Below are 26479 nucleotides of genomic sequence, written 5' to 3' on the forward strand. Positions count from 1 at the left end.
ACACATTCTGAGAACAAAACTCCACGTTTATTTGTTGGACTAGATTGTAGGGTAACTCTGGATGGGTGCTGTAGCTTGATGTGCTCCGACCTCAGAAGCAGCCAGCCAGGCAACATCCCCTATTGCACATGTGGAATGTGCAACTTTTGGCATGGGAACTCAAATATTAAAATCTAAGAGCAGCTTTCAGTGTTTAAGAATCTTATTTTGTCTGGATTGAAGTCCTCTTTCACCTTGGCATTAGAAGGTGTTTATTGCTATAAAAACAAGAGTTGCAAAATATTGCCCTGAAATATACATGGGTTTCTCCTGCCAAACTCCCAAGGTTTACTTTGAAGCTTAAAATTACAACAGGAAGAAAATCTGCCAGGGGCAGAGTGGCCTTTCTAGCCAAAGTCCAAGCAAGTGGCACAGCAAGTCTACCACGCCAAACATGTCTTTTGTGATTCTAAGAATCATTTTGCTTGACTGTATCAGGAAAAGATAAGGCAAAGGTTTTGTTGTAAGTCCTAAGAAACCTTCAGGGTTTTTTTTTTCAAGTCATGCTCAGGTTCTGTAACTAAAAAAGATGAATAGAAAGTGTGGCTTACAGTCTGTGATCACTGACCACGCTACAGCCTGGACTAATGTAGTCCTCTCTCTCTCTTTTGTCTTCTGTTACCTTCCTTCTTATCTCCCTTCAAATATTCATTCTTTCTTTTCTCGAGTTACTGTTCCTCTTGCTGCAACCTCTGCAGTTTCCAGGCTGTGGTTTTAAATTCACCAGACAGATTCCACAATCCTTCTGCAAAGTGAAGCACTATAAAGAAACTTTAATAAAAAACCCCAAAGAGATGGGAATTTAAAATGTTATGTTACCATCATGACCTGGGAAAAGTGGAGCTGATAACTCTCAGTTACAGGCAATTTTGGTGTTATACAGATGACATGAAATTATACTTGGGGCCTGATCCTGCAGCTGTAAGTGAATAAAAGCTCTGTTAGGAGTTGACTTCAACCAATCCTTACAGTTGTTTGGCTTTTTCCTGTTGTACTTGGGTGTAAACACTTTCACACTCTTTTGGAAGAATGACAGCCAGGATCCTCCAGAAGACAGGAAGAAAGCACTATCCATGCTAGCAAAGCCTTGGCTGTTCTGTATGGATAGATGGAAACAGTTACCACCATCTGGAAAGTCTTTGTAAGCTCTTTTTAGATGACAGCTCTGGAACTTCAGGCCTTCAGCACCCAGGGTGCAGACTTTTTGTATGAAATAGTTTTTCATATTTCCTTGTACATCCATCCATCCATCCATCCATCCATCCATCCATCCATCCATCCATCCATCCATCGTTCACATCCAGGTCCTTATACACACTACTAAATTTGCATTTCTCCTTTCCTCTTTCCTCTGGATTTATTTTTTCTTACCACTAAAAGCATATCTTACTGTTGCACTCCCACATTTTGTGCTTCTAGATATTCAAGGCAAAAAAGTTCTGTTGGAAAGTGATAAGAGAGCACAACACTAGACAAGTTTTGGATCTGCAAAGGGCTGTGCAGCTCTTCCTGCTGTATCCCAAGCACAACAAGCTCTCAGTGAGCATTTATGAGATGTGCAGAAACCAGTTTGAAGTAGATGCCATTGTCATGGACTTCACCATTTAGAGAGAAACCAAGGTTCAGACTCACATCCCTGAAAATCACTCATCTGAAAACCAAAGGAGCTGGTCAGTCCCAGGTGCACTGACAGAGATGCAAAGGCCATGTCTGTGCAGCTGCCCCTGAGCAGGCACACACGTTTCAGTGTGTGTGGTCATTGCTGTATTATTCACACTTGAGGCCTGCTCTCACTTCTCTCTTTGCTTCCTCTCACCCCATTCCAAACTGGAAGTCTGAACAGCTAGTGAGGACCCACTGCAGGGTCATCAGTAATAATGAGGCTGAGTAAAAAATGTTCTGGTTTACATTCTGTTACCACTCTGACCTCATTAAGGCTCTTTTGTTCTGGAACCTCAGCATCAGGACTTCCCTGTGGCTACAAAGCTGTCAGGTTCACTTACAGCTCGGTTCTAAGAATTGTAAATCAAAGCAAACAGTGAGCTATGGCTAAATTCTGCCTTTAAAACACAGAAACTGTATTTTTATAGGAAATAAACCACACAGAAGGTGAAGCTTGCTCTGTCAAAGATCCAGTCATTAAAATAATTTACTGGCTATCTTTGATGTTCATTTTCTTCAGTTGCAAGTGTTCAGTGATCCATCATCTGCAGCTAAGTGTTGTGCTGAAAGCTTCTGCTGAAATTATGAGAAGGAAGAGAAGAATTAGAGATGTAAGGCTTCCACAGATGCCCTGTGTTGACATCCCTGTTTCCAAGCCCTAGGAAGTGAAACAAGTCATTTCTCTGGCATTTTAAGGCTTCACAAGCCCTAATTACAGACCAAATCCTATTTTGCTACAACTCCTCCTACCAAAGAATAAAACATTTGCCTTATAAGAAATTATATTCCCATATAATAAAATATTTCAACTGCCTTTAATTTAATCAGGTGCTTTCTTGATTACTCAAGAAACCAGCCATGGTTTGAAATGTTAGCTTAAAGGGAACCTATTCTTCTGCTAGGCAAGCTTCGAGGTGTCCGTTCAGCCTCCTGTTCCTCTGCAGCCCAGCGAATGTTGCTGTCTGGGATTTTCCTGACACTCATTTCAGGAAGAATCTGAAATCCTTGTCTTTGCTTGACATACAAAGAAAGGAACTACACAGGGATATTTATTGTTCTGCTCTTGGCCTCATTGAAGACACACAATGTAATTCATACCTGTGTAGCACCCCAGCTAAAACCATTGCTGAAAAGCCTTTGACTGAGGTTTTATACAGAATAATCAAACATTCCAAGGGACTTTCAGAGCCAGGTGGGAAGAGTACCAACGACCTGGTCAAACAGGAGTGTGCTTTCTGGTCCCAACATGGAGCTGCTCTTGCCTTTCCCTGCCCACTTTGTCCAGGAGGCAGCAGTTCACATCAGCAACTGTATTTTCTGATCCTGCTCTAATCTAATCAAGGATGACCTTCAGCTTTCTGGCACAGGGACCTAACTTGGGCAAAGATCAACTCTGCTGATTCAGACAAACCCTTCTATTCATATTAGGAAACAAATCATGTTTGTGCTTTCTGATTATTCCACATTTGTTTGGGCTTTATGGATACAAACTTAATTGTGAAAAGTGGGGGGTTTAGGTTGAAGAATGGGGAGAGATTGATTTAAATGATTGACAAAGCTACAAGTTGCAGCACCCTGCAGGGTCTAAATTCTGTTCTAGATCTTTAAGCTAATATAATGACAAAAGCCAGCTGGTGTTCTAAATTCACATTTGGAGGAAACATTTTGGTGTAAAATATAAACTAAACTCAGAGCTCTGTAGTTGGAGTAAACTGAAAAACTTTGGCTTAATAACTCTACTGATTCTTTACTTTGGTCTCTTAATATTAAGAGAGAATGATGGAGTGAATGAATGCACAGAAATCATTGTTTTGTTGCTGTTTACCACTGGAAATTCACTAAATCTCTATCCAGATTCAACAGGATGCAGACCAATGAGTTGCAGGCTCAGCACATTTCCAGTCTGCAGTTTGGGGTTGTAATTATCTGCAGCTGAACAGTCAGGCAGTGTACACTTGTGATACCTGCCAAAAGGGGAGCCTCCCCAGCCTGCTTCTCAGTGTGCAATCTGCTCCTTTTCTGGAGGGAAAAAAGAAGAGGCTCAGGGAGATCTTCTCACTCTCTACAACTCTCTGAAAGGCACTTGGAGCCAGGTGAGAGATGGTCTCTTCTCCCAAGCAGTAAGTGACAGGATGAGAGGAAACAGCCTCAGGTTGCACGAGAGGAGGTTTAGGTTGGGTGTGGGGAACAATTTCATCCCCCAAAGGTGTTTTCAAGGCCTGGAACAGGCTGCCCAGGGCAGTGGTGGTGTCCCCATCCGTGGAGGTGTTTAGAAAGCGTGTAGATATCGCTCTGAGGAGCATCGTTTAGCAGCAGACCTGGCAGTGCTGGTTAATGGTTGGACTTCATGATCTCAAAGGTCTTTTCCATCCTGAATTACTCTGTGATTCTACAATTCTGTGACCACTTATCAGAATATTAAAACCTTGGAAGATACCCAAGCTGAAGAAAGGAACTGGGAGCAGGAGAACTAGAGAACATTTCCTGCATTAACCTCACTTCACTTTGTGGTTTCAGGTGAGCCAGCTGGCCTCTGGATGACTGTCTGCAATATAGGTCAAGTATTTTAGGTAATACTCCCAGATTTGAAGAGCAGGATTACATTCTTATCATAAGTAGTTACTCCAGAACACTATTTTTGAAGTAATTATACCATTTACGAACCAAAATCCAAGTTGGAACTTTGGAGTCAGGAGCCAAATTTCACTGACCTTCAGAGACTGTCTACATCTGCTTCAGTGACAACACCTGAGGTCGAATTCTCTCTTCACACACCATTGTGGTGTGTACCTGGACTCTAGCATGGATTAACCAAGTATCCTTCTATCAAGAACATTCTGGCATGAGGAGGGAATAAATACCTGAATTCTGCCTCCCAGATAACAAGGGTACAGCACCAGAGGTGCTGTCTTGTGAGCATTCAAACACATGTTCAGGAAGTATCAAAGTCAACAGAGTTCCTTTGAATACCATTTTCAAACAAAATATGAGCTGAGGAGCTTTTAGGCTTTTACCAGTACCCAAACTTTATGTCTCAATGGTTGGAAAACCACTTTGGTATTTTGTCTATCAACTGCATAAATCAGAGACACATTCCAAAATGGTCATAGAGTCACAGAATGGACTAGGTTGGAAGGAACCTTACAGATTATGTACCCCAATCTCCCTGCCATGGGCAGGGACACCTCTCAACTAGACTTGGTTGCTTAAGATCTCATTCACCTCCAGGAAGGGGGCACCCACGACCTCCCTGGGCAACCCATTCTAAATCTCACCATGCTGACGTTCCACCTCACTGAAAGAGAACCCATTTTCATGGAGTACCTGCACCATCACCTCAGAGTTCTCACTTTCTATTGATACACAGCACAACAGTTCAAGTCAAAAGCATTGTATATATTAAACCAAGCAGTTGCTCGACAACATTCCTTCAGCTCAATGTCTGTGAGCAGTGGTCAGTTAGCTGGGCAGTGCAGAAATAACTCCAGGACTGTGTGATCTGTACCTTTCCTGTCTCTTGTAATTACGTCTACTGGGAGATGTCTGCCAAATTCTCCCCAGTGGACATATGGTCTCAGCAGGTATGAACAAGCCCAAAGTGCTTTCCTTGCACTGACGTCAGTGGGGGGAGTATGACTGAATTCAGCTCCTATGAAAGTTAACAAGAACCTGACTACTGCCTTTTTTTTTCTTTTGAGGAGAAGAGTAGCTTGGCCTAGCTCCTGCCACAGCTTCTTGAGAAGCCTTCAGACCTACCCTTCCAACCAGAAAGTGTCTTTGCAGTTAATTAGAAGATAATACCAGTCAGCTTCTGCTAATTGTTTGTATTTTCGCTTAACACTTCTAAATCTCCTTGTTCAGGTATTATTACAAGCTAATATTTGTTTTGTAACACACATTACTCATCACAATTAGCAAGCAGCAGTAGATTAGTCATGCGCAAACACTCTCGTAAATGAAGTATTTATGCCCCCGGTGGGGATGGAAAGGGAGGTAATTGGAGCCCTTGATGACTGTCAAGGGAACCTGACTTGTCTTTTCTCTTCACAACGTTGTTTCAGGATTTGGTTTTGGGTAACTCACTGTATGTGAGCTGCCTTTAAAGTCCAGTGCCACCAATAGAAGCTGTGTCAGTGATTTAATGAAACCCACTAGGCATCACCTGTTCCTAAGTGCCTGTCTGCATTGCTCAAGTGAGTGCTGTTCTTCTTTCAAAGATCTTTCCAGTTAATGGATCTGCTCTTCCTGCGGCTAGAAGAAACCTTCCATTCACAGATACGAATCTTGATGTTTCATCTGAGCAATGGTTCTTTACCATGAGGGTAGTAGAACACTGGAACAGGTTGCCCAGGGAGGTAACTGAGGCTCCATCCCTGGAAATGTTCAAGGTGAGGCTTGGCAAGGCTCTGGGCAACCTGATCTAGTTGAGGATGCTCCTGCTTACTGCAGAGGGGGTTGGACTAGATGACCTTTGGAGGCCCATTCCCACCCAAACCATTCTATGACTATGTGATTCTATGTTTCTTGAATGAAAAAGAGCATTTATCCAGAGACTTAACACTTCTGCTGACTGTAACCCCATTGCCAGCCATTCCTTATTTCTTCTCTTCACTATCCTCCTGAAGCTTGAGGAGGGCAGCTTTAGACTGCAGAGTAAGAAGAAATTCTTTCCAGTGAGGGTAATGAGACACTGGAACAGGTTTCCCAGGGAAGTTGTAGATGCCCCTTCCCTGGAGGTGTTCAAGGCCAGGTTGAATAAGGCCTTGAGCAACCTGATCTGCTGGGAGGTGCCCCTGCCCATGGAAGGGGGATTGGAACTAGATGATCCTTAAGGTCAGTTCCAATCCAAACAATTCTATGAATCTTTCCTTTGTTCTAATACTTGCAATGAGGAATCAAACAACTCACAGCTCTTCCTCAAGGAAATATTTACTCCAACTAAAGAAGTTGTCAAAGCTTCCTGAAGGAAGCTGGGGACAAAAAAACATAAATACAAAGTATAAAAAAAGGAATAGTTGCTGCTGTGTTTAGCACAGAAATAGGTCACATATTGTTTCTGAAAGAAATGGATCACCAGCACACAGCCCCCCCAACTCATCCTGGTCTCCCTCCCTCCACCCCCATACACAGTGCTTGAAGCATTCCAATATCCTTGCCAAATTCCCTCACAAATACTTTAATTCTTTACGTGCATGTCTCATTCCATCTGTTCCACATGCTCTTTCTGCCATTTACATTCATTGGCAGAGCCTGTGAGATGACACCACACATTATAAATGGGCCATGTTTAAAGAGGCTGAGGTAGTGTGGAAGGGAGATGTGGAGTGGCTCAGGGTCTGGGCTTTTCTCCTGCAGAGCTGGGTTGATTCAGCTACAGGGCAAACTGCACGGGATTGTCACCAGCAGGTTTTCAGATCAGTGAGGCTCTGGCTGTGAAATGTGACACTGCCTTCAGGTTCAGCAGGCAAAAAAGGCTCTTCTTTGCAGGCTTTATGAAGTGACTGCATGTGTAAGAGACCCCGTGCCCAAATAAAGCACAGAGGAAAGGCAAAGGTGATGAAAAGGAGGAGCAGTGCTCCGTGGGAAAGGTGTTGTTAGGTATGTGCTTCAGTATCACTGGTGGAGCAAATGCTACCTGTCTGATCCTCCACCAAAGGGCACACCACAAAACAGGGCCCACAAGCCAGGAGCCTCCAGGCTTTGCCTTTGGGAGATATGCAGTTGGTTTGGGTTCACACCAGCTGCAAGTCTGCCTTGGACTACACGGAGGAGCCACTGCAAAAGTCTGTTGGACACAGATTTAAGAGCAGTTTCCAGGATAAGAATAGGAGGAAAACAAAACCTCTTCAGGTTTCAGTACAGGGACATGTGTCTCACCAAAACACAGATCAGTTGTGTGTTTGGCCACATGCCTTCAACTCCTTGAAGAAACCCCAAGCCATGATATTTCAATTATGTCCTAAGTTCCGGCCACCAAATATTGTCTTTCACCTCCAGAAGACTGCCTCAGACAAAACAAGCATGCACTTGAAGAACACACATGGGTCCAGCAGAGATCCAGCGAAAAGCCATGGCCTGCCCTGCAAAAGACAGCTGTATGGTACCTGCAGTGCCCTGCATGACAGAGTTAGGAGGAGTAAGGTATCCTGGCAGTTACAACAGCAAGCCAGAGTGCTAGAAATCAGTATTGGAAGTATCCATTTCTCAGCCCATTATCAGCATAATTACACTACTACCCATATCAAGATGTTGTGAAAATACAGACTGTATTTCATCAGAGGGCAGTCAGCAGCTCAAACTTTCCCTTCTCCCAAAGTGAGACAACACAGCTTGCTTACCTGGCAAGACAGATTTCTCAATCTTTACCTCCCCATTTCTTCCACATTCCTTTCCTCATCTAATTTTTCCTGTTTGGCTTGTGTGCTCTACTCAATACCCTGTTATCTTCTAGCCCATCTCTCTCTTTCTTCCCTGTCTGTTATTACTACGTTGTCTTTAATGTTCTCCTGCTCCCCTTCATAGCCAAGCAATGGTTTTCAACTGCTGTGAAAACGTTTTACTCATACAGTTCATTGTTTCTCCTGCAAAGAGAGAAAACAAAAAGGCTCTAAAATGACCTGCATGTGCTTGAGCTAAAGCAGGAAAGGAAGGAGTGCCATTCCCTGCCTGCTCTCACAGTTTTAAAGCCTTGTAGGCTATTGCCTAGCAAATGAGAAATAAGAAAGATAAACAACCTCCAGTGTCTGGAGTGGGAAGGGAACCTGAGGCAGCCTTTGCAGTGTGGCACTGGATTTTTGAGCCAGAATTTTTTCATGTTTAGGAAAAATAAGAGCTGGATCCTTCTTTACCCACTCTCTCTGTCCTTTTGACATGTGCCAAGTCAACATAGAATGTCTTCAATGCCTGACCACTTCATACCTTCCTGTTAAAAAGCGGAGAGAGATCAAGACCTTGTGGTGATGGCACGAATTCATGAATATTTAGGTGGTTTTCTCTAAACCTGAGTGCTAATCTGACTGGGGAAAAAAAAGGGGGTAGATTTACAAGGGATTTAGGCTGGTGCATCATCTTGTCCAAAGGAAGGCACTGTTCTCAGTGTGCAGCCTGCACACTCATGAAGAAAATTTGGTTCCTCAGCAAGACAGCCATAAAAATATTAACTGCTGACCTACATGGCCACCTTTGCTCACCTCTAACAGCACAGGATTGCCAGCCAAGAAAATTCTCCTCAAGTTTATGTACCTAAAGTCATAGTTTTAGAAACTGTTCTCTTAAGCTGCTGGGGTAATGTCCCCTTTGAATACAGTAAGAAGGAAGTGGCAGACATCTGCTGAAGGAGGTTCAAATCCACATGTCCTGTGAAAATGACCTCACTACTAAATGGCAGGGTGTTCTAGGTGGAGGATTCTCCACCCACCCTTTGATGCTATGCCAGCGTGTAGCAGAGTGAAAGGCACTTTGGGCAAAAGAGGAGGAGAATTATTAAAGCCTAATGATCAAGACACAGCCTTATTTTGCCTTGTTCTACCACTTACTGCTCTACCTAATGACATCAGGTGCAAAAAGCTGCTCTTTGATCCACTAAAACTTCAGTGAATTTGCTCATCTCATGAATTTCACTTACCTAGAAGTTAATTTCCTCTCTAATGCTGTTATTTCACCTTTTGGGTTTTCTTCTCTTTTTTAGTTGCCTCTTGTCTTTGCCAATTGCTGCATTATCTTTCTGTTTGAACATCTCATCCTTAGCGTGTGCTGCTTGCAGAATGGTGGGGAGAAAGACACCCTGTCATCAGTTCAGTTAGTGTACCTTTGGGGGGAAGAAAACCAGGAGGATGGGATACAATAAATCACCCAACTCAGTAAAGCCATCCAGGTAAGTACATCCTGCCAGCCCATTTCATCAAGTTTAGGCTATTTCACATTACTGGAGATTCACTCCTTTTGCATTCTGCCTCCTTCCTTCTTCCAAGACAGACTTGAAACTTCCACTTCTTCGCATCATGAAGTACCCCAGACTCATACATTACACATGGTTTGATCATTTATGGCTTCTTACACTATTTTTGTGACCTTTTACTTCAGAATGACAACCATGAGAAGTATTTCCTACTCTCCATCTACATATGCCAAGCTGCTCTACAGGGAAAGACAGGTGAGAAAACCTCCTAATGCAAATGTGTCCACAAAATCCCAGTCAGTACAGATCAAACTGTTGTGTTTGGTGCACTGTCCTGGTTGTAAATGTGATGATATGGAAACAAAGTGCCTGCTTTTGTTCAGATCATGGAATGGCTTAAATTGGAAGGGACCTCAGAGGTCATCTACTGCAACCTCCATGTTGTGGGCAGGAATGCCTCTCAGCTAGACTTTGCTGCCCAAAGTCTCATCCTACTTGACCTTGAACACCCCCAGGGAGGCATCCACAACGTCCCTGGGCAACTGTTCCAGTGACTCACAACCCTTGTACTTCAGAACCTCTTCCTAAGGTCCAATCTAACCTTACTCTCCCTTCAGCTTCAAACCATTCTCCCTTGTCCTGTCTCTAGACATCTCTAGGAAAAGTCCCTTTCCAACTTTCCTGTAGGATTTTTTTCAGATACTGTAAGGCAGCTCTAAGGTCCCTCCAGAGTCTTCTCTTCTCCAGGCTGAGAATAGCTCCCTCAGCCTATTCTCATAGCAGAGGCGCTCCAGCCCTTAGATCATCTTTGTGGCCCTCCACTGGACTCACTCCAACAGCTCTGTGTCCTTCTATGCTGGGGACACCAGAACTGGATGGTGGATGGTGGGCTCTCAGACCAGCAGAGTAAAGGGCAAGAATCACCTTCCCAAGCTTTTTTAGAGGAGGAAGAAATCTTAATTTAAAAAGTCATGTGTCCTCAAAGAAATTCCAATGGGGAAAAAAATTATGGAATAAAAGCACTGCTCAAAGAGGTTCTAAAGAAGTTCATCAATGTTTTTCTTGCACAAGTGAAATTGCCTGGGTGAGGACACTGAAAACAGCAAGAGTTGTTACCTTCATCACTTTAGGGTAGAGTTCAGCATCTCCTGTGTTTCAGGGAATTAAAAACAAAGTCTTCTAAACGGTGGGGGAGGACTGGGTATGTGCACAGTATGCAGAGGAGAAACAAGAGTAGTCAGCTGAGACAGGAAGAGAAGCTCCAGCACGGGGAAAACTCAGCGTGTGCTCACGTGAAGCACCAGCCACACAGCACACTGAACAAAATAATTCCCAGTAGTAATCCCAGTGGGACTTGGGCCAAAGGGCTGAAAGGAAGGCAGCGTGGTTTAGTTGTGATTCAAGAAGTCCTGGAATCCTTCCTGCCCCGCTGGGTTGGAATTTCTGACTTGACACCCTGCTTTGACTCAGAATAGGAAACTGTATCCTAACTGCAGGTTTCTTTTTATAGAGCAAACTTCATTGCCAACTTCCTTTGGAGCACGAGTTTATTCCTCATCGTCTTTAAGCCCCACACCAATCACAGGACACAAGCGCAAGAAAACGTAATCTCCCTTCCCCAATTAGAACACAATGTCTTCATCCAAAAGGCAAACACAAGGACCAGAGCTGGGCTTTATTACCCTTCTCACTAAATACAGTATGCACTGATGGCTTTTAAAAGCAGCTGGTTAATCTTTCTCCTCCTCCTTCTCCCCTGTTAAACTTGGCCAACATGAAAGGACAATGATGTGGTCCAAGAAATGCTTGCCAGGATTAGAGGCTAAATTGGAGATTTCTTGTGTAACGCAGTAACAGGCAGGGGTTGGGAGACTGAGCACTAGGACCAGGATTTCACTGCCTCTGTTACCAGGCAGGTAATGGGACAACTCCAAGCTGGTCTGGGGGAACTGAAGCTGATAACTTTGCAAACCTCAGATGTGTTCTAGTGCTGGTGTTGATTACATCTTAAAAAGGGAAAGGTTTAAAACATTGTGTTGACTTTTGTGTTATTTTGTGGCTGGAAAGGATAATTTGATTCTGTCAGCACTTCCCCTAAATGGAAAAGATCAGTAATGCATCAATAAAAATACAGAAATCAGGTAAGCAGAGCACTACCTCTAAGAACACATTGGAGGTTGAGGCAGCACCTTCTCTTCTAAAATAGTCCACTTGATGTACTTAAATCAGCGTTGGCCACTTAATCCCACTGTACCTTATACACAAGTTACTGAGTGAATGATTAATGCCAGAGCAAGGGATCTTAATTAATCTTTCAATTTCCTCCTTACTGAGGCTTCTCTTCAAGTCTATGGAGAGGGTAAAGTTAACAGGCAGGTTCCAGCTCTTGGCATCCAGTCTGGGTTTGAATGAGCTACAGGTAGTAAGAGACGTGCCCAAGGTTATGGAAAAAATTATAGAGAAGAAACCAAACACAGGAGCCACAGAAGCAAGTCAAGCACTTAAACTGAAAGGCTTTTCATCCCATCCAAGACATTTAAAAGTAATATCCCTATATAGACCAAAATTCCAGACCAAGGTGTATGGGATACTGTATTTCACATTCTATAAAGGAAATTAGTTTTAAATAGTCAGCCAGAAATTTGAGTAGTGAGGAATTAAATACAAAGTCTTCCTATAGAGCACAAATGTGTTGGCTTCCTGTTACAATGTCTGTTCTCCAAAAATAGTTTTACTCTCCCTAATCCCATCCAGTGTCACTGCTGGGTGAAGCTGCCTTTGCTGCACTCAGGTGAGCTAGTCTTCTATTGCACCATTTCAACACAGGTGAAATGTAGCCGTTTTGCTCTTGTACTTTCTGCTTTGGTGTTAAGATCACCAAATCAAGTGGTTGGATCTGCAAACACAATAAAATTGTGTATGGCCTCAGTGAAGTCAAAGGAGACTGAAGTGTACAAGACTGACAGGAGACTGAGATCTTGCAACTGGAAAAATGAAGCCAACTGGGCTGCCTCATGAAGAGTGAGTCCAGCACATCAAGGAAAGTTCTTCTCCCGCTCTGCTCTGCCCTGGAGAGATCACATCTGGAATACTGTGTCCAGTTTTGGACTCCCCAGTTCCAGAGAGAGAGGGATCTGCTCGAGAGAGTCCAATAGAGAGCTACAAGGACGTGAAGGGACTTGGACATCTTTCCTACGGAGAAAGACTGAGAGACCTGGGGCTGTTTAATCTGGAGAGGAGAAGGCTGAGTGGACCTTATTTATGTCTATAAATATCTGAGGGGTGGATGTCAAGAGGAAGGTGCCAGGTCCTCTCCAATGGTGCCCCAGTGATAGGACAAGGCACAACAGGTACAAGCTGGGACCCAGGGGGTTCCATCTGAACAGGAGGAGAAACTTTTTCAGTGTGAGGGTGCTGGAGCCTTGGACAGGCTGTCCAGAGAGGTTGTAGAGTCTCTTGCTCTGGAGACTTTCAAAACCTGTCCAGATGCATTCCTGTGTCACCTGCCCTAGGTGATCCTGCTTTAGCAGAAGGGTTGGACTGGATAATCTCTAAAGGTCCTTTCCAGTCTCTACTATTATGATTCTCTGAACTGTACCCAGCCACCATGTGTAACACTAGTTCACTATGCCCTTTCTTCTGTTTGCAGGGCGTTGCAAAGTGTTGTGGAGATGTTTCACGAGCTCCCCTGAACCACCTTCAGTCCTGGAAACCAGGCAAATACCACTTCAAAACTGCTAAAAGACTTGGACTGGTGTGTCCAAGCCCCAGCCATGCTCAGCAGGACTGCTGGTGCTCAGGTCTCATTTGAACAAAGAGTAGTTCTCCAGTTTTCCCTCTGTGTCTTTAATTGCTTGCCACATCTGGCATGGAAAGCTCAGCTGGATGATTGTCTTCCCCCTCTTCTCTTTTTCTCAAACCCAGTGTTTTAGGGAGGAAAAGGAAAGAGATTTGAACATGGCTGAATAAATTTTTCTGATGGAAATTTCTACCAAAATACCTTTCCTTTGGTGTCTCTGATTTTTCACTTGCCTTTTCACACTTTCTTAGGCAGGGACACCCAGCAGAAATGTATCTGTGTGATTCTTAACAGAAAAAAAAAGAAAAAGGAAAAAAAAAACCACAACAGGAAAAAAGCAGAATAGGTCTAGGTGAGATTTGGGGCTTCATTTCAATTAATATTCACTGCTGCTATTTCCTTAGATTTATTCATTCTAATTAGCAGTGATTTAAAGAGAAAATCCTGCTTGCATCGCCTGAAGGCACACAGAAACTGCAACTGGTACTGGCTTTAACACATTCTTCCTACACAGCAGAGGGAACCTTCCCCTGTGCAAACACTGAGAGGATTCACATCCACTCCATCCTGAGGGTCTCCTCCCTGCAGAATTTTTGCACCTCATCTTGGGTATGTGGCAGAAGGGATGGGTTGGAGGGATGGTGGTGGATTCACCAGCCAAGCGCTCCAGCATAGCTGCTAATGGAAGGAGACACAGACATCTTGACGGCAGCACTGTAAGGAAATGAATTCTTCCTGCGTGCTGGTAGCAGCCCTGCACACAGCAGAGCCTGCAATGATTTGTTTTCGATGGCAAATTTGCGCTGGGAGGTTTGCAGAGTTATCACCTCTCCTTCCACTCAGGGGAGAGAAACTAGGCACAGGGCTCTGCCAACCCTCGCCACAAGAGCAGCTTCTCCAACAGACCGCAGCCTGTTCTCAGCTCTTCCAAGAAGGGTTTTGGAGCCTGTAAGAGCCATGTCCAAAATGGCGGCTACCAGCACATTAGTCTTTGTCCTGTGGCCCTGGGCACTCAAGGTAAATCAGGGGAATGTTCATCCCTCTGGCCTGTTCTGCGAGGTCTGAGCAGAGCCCAGGCATGGAGCTCCCAGAGCCCTCAGTGGAAGGTTTGTGGATGGAAGGCAGGCAGAGCAGCAGTGGAAATCTCCTCTGTGGTGAAGGCATCTGCATTGCAGATTGGAGAGGAAAATTTTGCCCTAAGTGCCAAATCACATCTTTTAAGAATGAAACTATTTTTGCTTTATACATGTGCAGAAAATTATCATTTGGGTAATATGGAACTGAGTAGTTCAAAAGTGTGTATGTGGGGAAACCCCAGCAACCTTCCTGCCATTTGTAACATGTTCTAAAAATACTCCATTCTTTGATTCCTTTCTACAGCACCTTCGCTCCCACACACTTGCAGGCTTGACAGGAACAACACAGGACATTACAGACTTATTTTCTTGCTAATTATCCAAGCAACTTGGAAAACTTCAGCTGATGTGTAGGGATAACTACACATTATTGGTGATGTGGTGACTGTCTAGGAACAAATCATAACCCAGGACATTAAGAGAGACTTTATTTGGATAGGAGCGGTCTAGAGTCATCTCGGTAGAGCCATATTTCCTGGCAGTGTAGAATGAGAAGAAAAGAATGCCATGAAAAAATTCTCATGTTGGAATTACAGGCAAGAACTCAGATGTGGCTGAGAACATTCTTCCCCCCTCAAATCTTGGGATAAATTTCAGATTTAACACATTTGGTCAGGACTATCATAGAGGCCACGGGACATTTCATTCCCTCCTTAGTGCAGCCACCATTGTTTGAAAAATGAGCGAGGGGGAAATAAAAAGCTTCCTTTCTCCTTTATTCATCCACCAGACAATGCTTTTTGCCTTCTCCCCCTTGCTGCCCCCCTTAATGTTAAACCTAACCTGCAATTTTCTGCCATTTCAAAGCCCAGTTTAAGTAGAGGTTTAACAAACACAAAGAGCAGGTACATTTACTGATACACCTGATGAGCTGAAAAATAGGCACTTAGGCTTACAAAGTAAGTGTAGTGGGAGCTTTGTGTTGTATTTCACCTGGAAATGGCTTTCTTCAGCAGAAATATGCTTTGTAGCAAGGGATTAGAATGAAGAGTGTAGCAAAGGAGCAGTAAACCTGGCAGGTTTGGCAGTGTCAGTGACTGCAGGACCCAAGAAGAACTTGCTTTGGCAGGAGTATAGTGAGTCCATGCAAGAAGCTTCAGCCTCAACTGCAAAATCAAGCAAGCTTTGAGAAGAGTGATAAAACAGCCTGGTTTGTGTCCACAGGACAATATTTCAAGCAGTCCTGCTACTCTCTTTCCATGGGTTTGAATACAATGATGCCTTTAACCTGCACTGACAGTAAAAGATAGGATTTACTTATTTGTAACATCCCCTATGAGCCCTGCTCCCCTACTTGACATCCAGAAATCACAGCTGATTTTTGTACAGGCAGCTGAGTCTGTGAATTGCAGCCTATTTTGGGATCTATTCAGCAAAGCACTGTGCCCAGCAGTGCAGCAAACAAGACCACAGACCTAAATTATTCTGCTTTGTATTAGTTCTCAACGACACTGCTTTCCTTTCTCTGTTGCTATACAAGTACTTTAAGTAGATCTTCCTCCCAACAACCCCTGTATTAATCCAGACTGTCTCTGCTGCCTTGGATGAAGTAGATAATGACTTAATCTGAGATTTGATGTAACAGTAAATGAAATTTGGCCCTGACATCAAAAGCATTTTAGGAAGGGGACATGGTCTCAATTATTGCCTGCAAACAATCCATCTGTTTCCCTGCAAAAAGGGCTTTAGAAAGTGTTCAGCGTACAATTTGACAAGCTGGAGTCCTGTAATGCTTTCTCTTGGAGATGGCTCTTCATCATTCCTCCTGTGATTGTCCCTGTCATATATACTGTCAGCTGTCAATTAAAGAGCAAATGAGTAAGACCCACCTATCAGCCAGACACTGGCTGTGCCCTTCCAGCCAGAGGAGCAATTACCTCACTATCTGCTTCAGAAAATGAAAACAAGGAAAGAGCCTGACCTCTTCCTGCCATCCTGGTTTTGAGCAGTGTGTGTATTTCTCTCCTCCTGTAACAACACAGTTAGATCATGCTCTTTTTTTTCATCAGGTTACAGTACACTTCACTCTGTCAGCATGATATAATTTGCACCAGAGGTGATATATCTCCCTTGATGAAATAAGGGATCTTCTCACGCTACTTAACAAAGACCTGATTCTAATCACACTCATCACTGTTTGGTTCTGAAGTGTGCTGGAGTATTTACATGAAGTAAAACAAAGTGATCTGAACAGACAGTCTGAAAGGGAAAAACAAGCTTTAAGGATTAAGAAAGTAGCTATAAGCAAATCCCACTCAAAAAAAGAATCTGCTAGAACCTTAGAAGTTGCTGTTTAAACTCTTTACTCATAGTAATCTCAAAGAGTTGGCAAGGAAAAAAGGTTTGAAAGAGACAAATCAAAGTCTAATTATGGTGAAATGACTTGAGAAGAAGTTACACACTCACCCTTTCTTTGGTCCAGGAATAAGGGGTGCACTATATGAACTGAGATTCATGAGCAAGGCATTGATAAGGGGGTGTGGGAGACTCTTCTTTCAGTTAATAGCAACTAATGTTTTGAATGGGGTCACTGCACATCTTTCTCACACAGGAATATGCCTGTTGTGGAGCCAAGATAATTCTGGGAGTGTGTCCTAGCAAATAATGGTCGCATCTGCAAAACCTGCTGCCTGTGATCCACATCTGTGTTCTGGAAGAAAAGTGATTCGTGAATGAGGGTGACCAAGTTTCTGCTGATGTCACCTGTGCGCTGTGAATTCATTCGTATGCGGAAGGGAAGGCTGAGGGGAGACCTCATAGCTCTCTACAGCTCCCTGAAAGGTGGGGGGAGGGTTGGTCTCTTCTCCCTAGTGTCAGGTGGTAGAATGAGAGGAAAAGGCCTGAAATTGTGCCAGGGGAGGTTTAGGTTGAACACTAGGAAAAATGTCTTCGCTGAGAGAGTGCTCAGGCATTGGAACAGGCTCCCAGGGAGGTGGCGGAGTTGGATTAATTACTTCTCTTCAGCTCAGAGAAGAGAGATAAATCCTGAGAGTTATGGGTAACATGGATAAAATACTATTTACTGCTTCACACATTACAAGGATTAAGAATCCAGAGTGAAGAAATCTGATAAATTAGTTTAAAACCAGACGAGACAAAGGTTTTTCTCCCTAATTGAAAGGGTGACAGTCACTGATGCAGGATGTTATGGAGGAAAGGGGATTTGAAAGGACTTAAACTGTTTTGTGGAGTACTGATCTACTGATGGTTCTAAAACACGATAGCTTGTATGTGTCCCTCATGGAAGGATCCACCAGAAGCCAGGAATTGCAAAGAGGCAGGAGGATATAAAAGCAGGAACTCAGCCTACACACAGCTCTAGTTTACCCACCATGACAGTGACTGGGTATGGGAAGAAGGAATGAACAAACCATCACAGAGCTGTCCAGAAACTTTCCAGTATGTGGAACTTGCACCTCTGAATGTAGAGACAGAGCAAGTTTTGCCTTCCCAGTCTCTGCTCTGAAGAAATTTATTCTTCACTGAGGAAGGCAAACAGAAGGTTCCAGGGAAGAAATGGTTCTGTAAACTTTGCATTTTTTATCAGGCCCAGCTGATGGCTATGCCTCACTTAGGAGAAATCCTCCTTCCAGCAGCCCTTCAGAGACAATATGTCATGTCCAGCACTCAGTGAAGTGAAACTCTCTGACTGCACTCCCTAACTCACTCTGAACTTTCAACCCCACTGTATACTCTGATTACTGGAACCAGCAGGATTATTTCCAAGACCTACTTTCTAGTATGTTTTCCTGCTGCAGAGTGATATGGCCCAAATGCTGCTTGATACTGTAGTTGTAATGTGACAGGAGCTATTCAAGTGCCACATTAAAACCTGTGTGTGAGGGAAGGATGCTTGTGAGCTCTGTACAGGTACATGGATATTATTTCCAACAAAACAGCCATCATGAAGCAGGTTCTCTGTTGGCTGGAAGGTCCCAAGACATTGCAGTGGTTTTGTGTAGCTCTCTGTTCCTCAGGCTCATCAAGCCTGAAGTCAGAAGAGAGAGAACTAAGCCAAAGAGCCATTTCATCATGGCTGTATTAATTAGCCAGCATGCATGTGCCCTCCTCTAGAGGCAAACCTATATTCTGTCCTTGAAGAACAGGAAGCAACTGTCTGTATCCCATCCATCTGCCAGGTTCATGGCTACCCCTACAGCAAGGTATCCTCCATCCTACCTGCGTCAGAGATGCACTCTAATCCTTTCTGTTGGCTATGGGTGTACACCTCTTTAAACTGAAGGTGTCCTCAAATTGCCCTGGCCTCTCAAGTTCATTGTTTCAGACACCTCAACCACGCTAATGCTCTAATGAGTAGTGGCATTGATTGTGGCCCTGCCTTTGGCAATACCTAGGTATGAAACTGTTATATTTGCTCTTTGCATAGCTGCCCTTACCCAATAAGACACACTGCACAGAAGGCAGTGGTTTCACTTGCTGGATTGCTTTGCTGCTGCCAGCCTCAGCTCTTGAATTCCTTTCACAAACTGGACTGTAAATAATAGATTGTGTCAAAAACCTCAGTGAAAGGTTACCAAAGCTTCTCCTGATTCAAAGCCTGCTAACACTTTACAGCATAACTCTGTGGCCAGACGTGACTAGGAAATAGAGTGCAGGTACCTGTGCCAGAGTTTAAGCATGGGGCTGGAGTCAACAGCATCCCTGCTGGAATTCAAGGAGCTGCCCTGGCAGAATGCAGAGAGAGCAGGCATGAAGTGCTTTATGTGAGGGCTTGCTTTGATTATGTCATGCAGGGAGTGGATTCTTCTCAACATGGCCATATCTTTATTGTATAAATGTGTAATAATAGGTTTGGCTAAATCTTGAAGTCAAGGGAGGCAGGAGCTGGCCCAGCAGAGCTGAGAGCTGCCATCTGACTGGCAGCTCTGAACTGATATCTCTTCTATTTTAAGTTTCTTTTTGATATCAGTACAGCAGAATTTTCCCTTGTAATTCTCAGTATAGTTTTAATGAGTGTCTGAACAGCTTCCATCTAGCAGCTTATCTGCATTACTGCTGCTTGACAGGACTGTAAAAGTAGAAATAAAGCCAATAGCAGGAGGTCCACTGCCTTAATGGCCATTGGCCTCAGCAATTAAAAAGCAAGGAAAAGGAAAACAAATACTGAGCACCAGGCCAGGCTGAAGACTCTGTGCAGGGACATCTCCCTCAGTGCAGCTTTGATCATGTTTTCTAGGATGTCTCTTTCTACCTCAGGAGTTTCTCTAGTTTCTAACACTACATAGTCCCTGATGGACTTCCAAACCCCTCTCATCCCAGTTTGCCACCATCCTTTAGCCCATGCTTTTCCCTCAGTGTTATCTTCTGCCACATTGCCCAGTGACAATACTCTGACATTCAGTCCCTGCAATCCCACTGCTGCCACAACTGCTCTCCAACTCTATCCCCTCTGAACAAAACCAAACAAACAACATCCAAAAAATGCCTCTGTGTTGCTCTTCATGGGAGAATAAATTGCCCTAGCAGATTTGCTTTTGTGCAAATGCCATGTGGAGACACCCTAAAGAATGTAATTTCGATGTAAAATAGCATTATAAAAATATTGTAAAATAGCATTTAGATATTTGGGGTTGTCCACAAGCAGTAACTTTTTGTCCCTTCATGTTGTAAGTTGGATAACTGCTTGAAGCACTGCAGAGTTCTGTGAAACTAGAAAAATTCTGTGGAATATTCCTTAAGAGAAGTGAAGAAGTTAGAGAATTGTTGGACTCAACGACCTTAAAGGCCTTTTCCAACCTAAGTGATCCTATGGATCCATGATTCTGCGAAAGAAGCAAACTATACAAATATAGTGCAAATATCTTGAGGCTATGGCAGAAACAAAAGTGACTGCCAAGTGAAATTCATCCTCCAGTTTACATTGAGCTCTCTGTATCATTCAAGCCTAAGGACAGGAGCAACCTTCTGTAGCACCTTCTGAAGGTACAACACAACCCTAACACACTCCACAGACCAGGTGTGAAAGCTTTCAGGATGGCTTTGTCCCAGGCTTTGTCTGAACAAGCAAATGAGCTTGTAGGTGAATAACCCTGAAGCATAAGACTGGTTTAAGCTCAAAGATTTGAATGTTAGCAGAGTGGGCAGGCTGAAGAGCTTCCCAGCCTGCCTCAGCTCCACAGTTGTACTGTTCTGGAGCAAATGAATCTGAATACTTTCTGCTGAACCCCTGCTCTACTCCCTAGCCCAGTGCTAAGACAAGTGCCCCTTGTGAGGCTCTGCCAGACCACTGGTGTACTATGGGAGTCTGGAAAAGCTCTTTCAGCTAGTTTGCATCTACCCAAACAGTAACACAAGAGCAGGATGAAACAACATCCAGAAAGTGAAACTAATCTAAACAGTATGAGGCAACACTGTAAACAGTTTAGAGCCCTTCTACCAGGAAACACAGTAGCTGGATCTGTTTGTTCTTCCCTGGTAAACATCTCCACTGTGGAAATCCATAACAAACACTCTTTAAAGAGCTATAGCCCTGAGTACTCTAGATGGCACCCGGCCAGTATCACTTACTCTGTAGGAAGCCTAGTTGAAGACATATTTGGAACTAGCCTTGACTGACTGACACTCATCTTCCTCCCTCCTGCTATAAACAGTAAGGGTTTATTTGCCTGGGTGTTGTTTTGAAATGAGCTGCTATTGACAGTACTATAGAGGAAAATGAAATGTACACATTATTAACAAGCCATTGGAAATGAGGCAATGGAACTGAAGTGTCTGCATTTCAGGCTTTTCACAGTCAAAAGGGAAATGCTGAAGTGGCTGTTTTATTGCCAGGTAGGGAAAGATCATACTTAGCCACCAAAATTTGATTTGTGGTGTTCTTCCTCAAATACATCTGAAAAATAAGTCACATGGGTGTGTTCTAGGGGTGGAGCATGATCTGAGCACACACTCCAAACAACAGGAGGCTGGAGAAGCTGCCTTAGCATGGAGAAGAGCTCGGTGGGGCTTTGTGGCTTAGGATAAGATGGTGGATTGCCTTTCTTGGAAGACTTACCTCTCTAACCCTGCTCTTCAAGCAGATCACCAAATAGTCACAAGTACAAGGATGCTCCTTTCTTTGTGAAGCAGATGATAAGCCAAAGAAGTTCATGTAGTATCACACTTGTGATTCTTCCTTTGTTCTCTAAAACAACAGCAGTATTCTCAAGACCCAGAAACTGGGTAAATGTGCCATGAATGAAATGTGTTGGGGCTGTTAAAAAGCACTCTCTCCATATAAAACTATTGCAGTATGTCAGTTTTACCGTATATAAAATTAAGCTGTGCTGTAAGTCCATTGAGTGCTGCAATAAACACAAGCTGCTGGGCTTGCTGCTTCTACTCCAACCATAACTGAACTCAGAAGTAGCCATTTCTGCGCCAAGCATAGAGCATGCTCAGAGTCTGAGGGGTGCAGGAGCATCTGAACAGAGCAAAACACTGTAAAGAACACAGTGCAGCGAGATCACTGTGCAGAGATCTGTTATGGGTCCAAAACCAATGCTCAGAGCAAAACACTGCCAAGCAGGAGTGGGCAGAAGAAAACAACAAAGTAGGAACTCTGAGCTGCATCACAAAATTCTGGAGTGATATAAGTGGGTATGTGTAGGTCCTAAACATTTCAGGAAAGCACCCATGAAATCTGTCTCCTTGAAATGCATTTTCCTTTGCTGGGCTGCAAACAAATTCTTTTTTGTCTCTGACAAGACTTTCCTTATTGAATGTATAGAGAGAGTATTCCCTCTGCTCCCCACTAGAAAGGTGGGGTTTTTCCCAGCATAAGCTCTGTGTGCTGGAGAGTCATTCCCAGGGCTGGAGAACTCAAGAGAAGGAGATGCAGGGGGAAGGGAGCTGCATGAATCTCTCATTGCCCAGAGCAACTCTTAAAGAAGTTTCTAATAAGCTAACAGTCTCCAGTGGATTTGCTTTTCTGTGTGTGCAGCCACTTTTAGGCCTGCAAATGTTACTTTGCAATGAGACTGGCCTACAAAGAGCAAGAGATTTGGGAACATATGAGCCAAAATCCTATCCAGGACTCAAACTACATGACCTGGGGTGGGGATGGAGGAGGGAGGAGATGGGGGGGGTGAGGGAGGGAAACAACACCAAAACCTAAAGACCCCAAACAAACATCATTTTCCTTTATCTTCTTCTATTCCCCTTGGAACAGGAAATCTACCCTGGCACTACCTTCTCCAAGCTGCTGGTGCCAGGGGTTTACCCCTCTAGATTCTACTGACATTTTTGTCATTCAAGAGAAGTTAATTTATCCACCACAAATTTACTTTCTTTCAGAGACAGCAATTTCAGCAGGCAGGGCTTAGAGCTCAGCACTACCTCCAGCGCTGCCATTGGTCTGCTGTGACCTCAGGCAAGCTATTTAACCTCTGACTGTCTCAGTTTGCCAGCCTGATGAATGGTGATGAAAACTACTTCGTGAGAGCAGACTTTTTAAACCAAGTCATTAAATACTTTGCAATTACTGGGGAAAGATTATTCTTAGCCCTTCAACACAACTCCATCTCTTACCAGATATTCAAAGTAGCTATTGTCCAAGCTTGGTGCCCAGCCCTTTTTGGAGTGACAGGTTGATTTTCTCCGCAGAAACAACACCTCCTGCACATGTCTGAGCTGGGTGTTCTCCTTTCCCGGCCACCTGGACCTTGCTGCGTTAGTTTCAGCGCAGTGAGACGCCCGTTTCTGGCTGCTCAGCCAGACACTGCTAGTTTCTAGGTCAACCAGCCACGATAGCTTATTTGAAATGGAAATAAAATGAAGGACTGGTGTCTTTATTATTTTTTTTTAATGTCCCAGTGTTCCATTCAGTGCCTCTTTCCAATCATTCACCTCCGAGAATCAGCTTTGATTCCACTTGCTCTTGTGTAATGCTCAAATTACCACCAGCTGATCAAATAGCAGAGTTTCTGAGCAGTGACCCCAAATTCTTGGAGAACCACAGAAGACACAGAAATGTGACCTGACCTGCTTAACCCTGTCTGACCTTCCTTGCCACGCAGTCTGACCCGACCTCGCTCCTTTTATTCCTCCCAACACACGTTAATAGAATCCACCAAAGAAAAGCAGCAGGGGGAGAAGGAATCAGACTGCCTTAACGTCTTGTTTCAGAGAAGTGTTGCCTTAACTAAACAAGCTAACCCTCAACAGCCATTTCCAAATTGCTGGAACATTACCTCCCACCCTGCCACTGTAATCATTTCTCTGCTTGGTACACATTCAAGAGTGGTCTTGAGCCACCACGCTTCTGCCAGCAGCACCTTAGAGCAAACAGAACACATTCCTGAGGGAGAATTCCTTGATACTGCAAAAAACTTCCTTACTCTGCAGATAAGAGGGCTGGGGAATTTTATCCAGCAGTCTGATAGACACTGCCACTCTGCTTGGATTTCTTGGGAAAGGACCAGGAGGTTTAGTTTGTCCCACACTTTGCTGCTCTATAATCTCCATCATAACATGATAATAATTATTCATATTTCTTGTGCTGACTACCCTAGGTGATCCTGCTTTGGCAGGGGGGTTGGACTCAATGATCTCTGGAGGTCCCTTCCAACCTCTAATCTACTGTGACACTGTGATACTGTGATAAATAACTGGAAGAGTAGAGCCAGGAGCAGCTATAACCACACCACTGGACTTTAGTCAGTGACTCAAGGATGATTTGGGGGCTTGTGAAGAAAGACTGAGAAATCTGGGGCTGTTCAGTGTGGTGAAGGCTGAGAAGGAATCTTATCAATGCCTATAAATATCTGAGGGGTGGGTGTCAAGACAAAGGTGCTTTGATGCTTTTCAATGTTGCCCAGCAATAGGACACAGAACAAGGATAAGTTCCACCTTAATGTGAGGAGAAACATCTTTGGTGTGAGGGTGTTGGAGCCCTGGAGCAGGCTACCCAGAGAGGCTGTGGAGTCTCCCTTTCTGGAGAGATTCCAAACGCACCTGGGTGCATTCCTGTGTCACCTGCCCTAAGTGATCCTGCTCTGGCAGTGGGGTTGGACTCGATGATCTCCAGAGGTCCCTTCCAACCTCTCACATTCTATCATCTGTGGCTGGTGATGGTTAAACTCATCACTTCCTCCCCTCACTGGTTCAAAGGCACAGAGATACTTCTGCCTTTTCAGAAGACCTCTATTTGCAGGCAAGCTTGAACACTCAGAGACATAACAGATGTCTCCCTCCCCTTTACATTTTTGCTTTTCTCTCCACTTACATAATGCTAATTAATTTGGGCAGAAGGTAGCTGAAATCTCTCTTCTCCCTTGCTTCCACAGCACACATTCCAGACTTGCTGCTCTCATAAGCAGTCTGATCAGCACCACGCTGCAACGCTCCTGCCAATTTCAGTGCACTCTTTTAACTAAGCTCGACGTCTCCCCTTGCCCTCAGAACATGCAATATCCCTGCTTTTGAATGGGTGTAGTGTAGCATAATCATTCACACCAAGAGGTACAGCTTGTTTTCCAGAGATAGACTCAAAAGCAGTTCCCAATTACTACAAAGAAAGTCTTCTGTCTTCTCAAGGAGACAGATCTTAAGAATCAGGCACACACAGGAGGGAAACAAACCCAACAAAATGGAAGGAGCCCAGGCCAAGGAGATGCTATGTATGGAAATTCAGCCACGTGATGCAGTTGTAGCAAAAGGTGGAGAGGAATTTGTAGGAATATGAAAATGCATTATCTCATGCCACTGTGCTGATCTGGAAATCAGAATGATTTGGTAATTTGGGCATCACATGATATGTGGGAGGAGCTGGCAACTTCACAGAATGGTTTGGATTAGACAGGACCTCAAAGATCACCTAGTTTCAACCCCCCTGCCATGGGCAGGGACACCTTCCACTAGCCCAGGTTGCTCAAGGCCTCATCCAGCCTGGCCTTGAACACCTCCAGGGAGGAAGCATCCACAACCTCCTTGGGCAACCTGCTCCAGTGTCTCACCAGCCTCACTGGAAAGAATTTCTTCCTAATCTCCAGTCTCAATCTGCCCTCCTCAAGCTGCAATCCATTGCCCCTTGTCCTGTCACTACAAGCCCTTATCAAAAGTCCCTCCCCAGCTCTCCTGTAGCCCTCTTCAGGTACTGGAAGGCTGCCCTAAGGTCTCCCCAGAGCCTTATCTTCTCCAGGCTGAATAGTGCCAACTCTCTCAACCTGTCCCCATAGGTGCTACAGCCCTTTAATCATCTTCATGGTCTCCACTTTGATGTCCTTTTTGTGCTGGGGGCACCAGAACTGGACACAGTGCACCAGGTGGGGTCTCAGCAGAGCAGGGGGGCAGAATTCCTTCTCTGTGCTGCTGTTCTCACTTGTTTGGATGCAGCCCAGCACATGGCTGCCTTCTGGGCTGCCAGCAACCATTGCTGGCTCAAGGGGAGTTTCTAATCAACTGACATCCCCAAGTCCTTCTCCTCCACACTGCTCTCAAGCTACTCTTCACTGAGCCTGGATTCATGCTTGGGATTGCCCTGATGCAGGTGCAGGACCTTGCACTTGGCCTTGCTGAACTTCATGAGGTTGGCTTGGGGCCACCTCTCCAGCCTGTCCAAGTCCCTACCCTCCAGTGTGCCAGCTGCACCGCACAGCTTGGTGCCATCAGCAAACTTGCCGAGGGTGCCTCAGTCCCACTGAGGCCACTAAGTTCTTCAGGCAGAATTTGCCCTTGGTGAATCCAGGTTGGTTACCATCAATCACCTCTATGTCTTTTCCTACCTACCTCTCATTCACTTCCAGAGTTTTCTACCCCTCAAAAAATCACAAACCATGCATTTTGCTGCTGTTGCCTCCCTTGATCTCTTTGTTTTTAACCCTTTGTCTTCTCCTCCACTGTAAGTTCCTTTGGGCAGGGACTATCTACTCTTTTGATTTCACTCAGTGGGCCTCATTTTGGGCTGCTCAGGCCCCTTCGTGTTTGATTAATTAAGTACATTCTCAG

This window comes from Melanerpes formicivorus, unplaced genomic scaffold (assembly GCF_026170545.1).
Source record: "Melanerpes formicivorus ecotype bairdi unplaced genomic scaffold, bMelFor1.0.p_v2 SCAF_60, whole genome shotgun sequence".
NCBI lineage: Eukaryota > Metazoa > Chordata > Aves > Piciformes > Picidae > Melanerpes > Melanerpes formicivorus.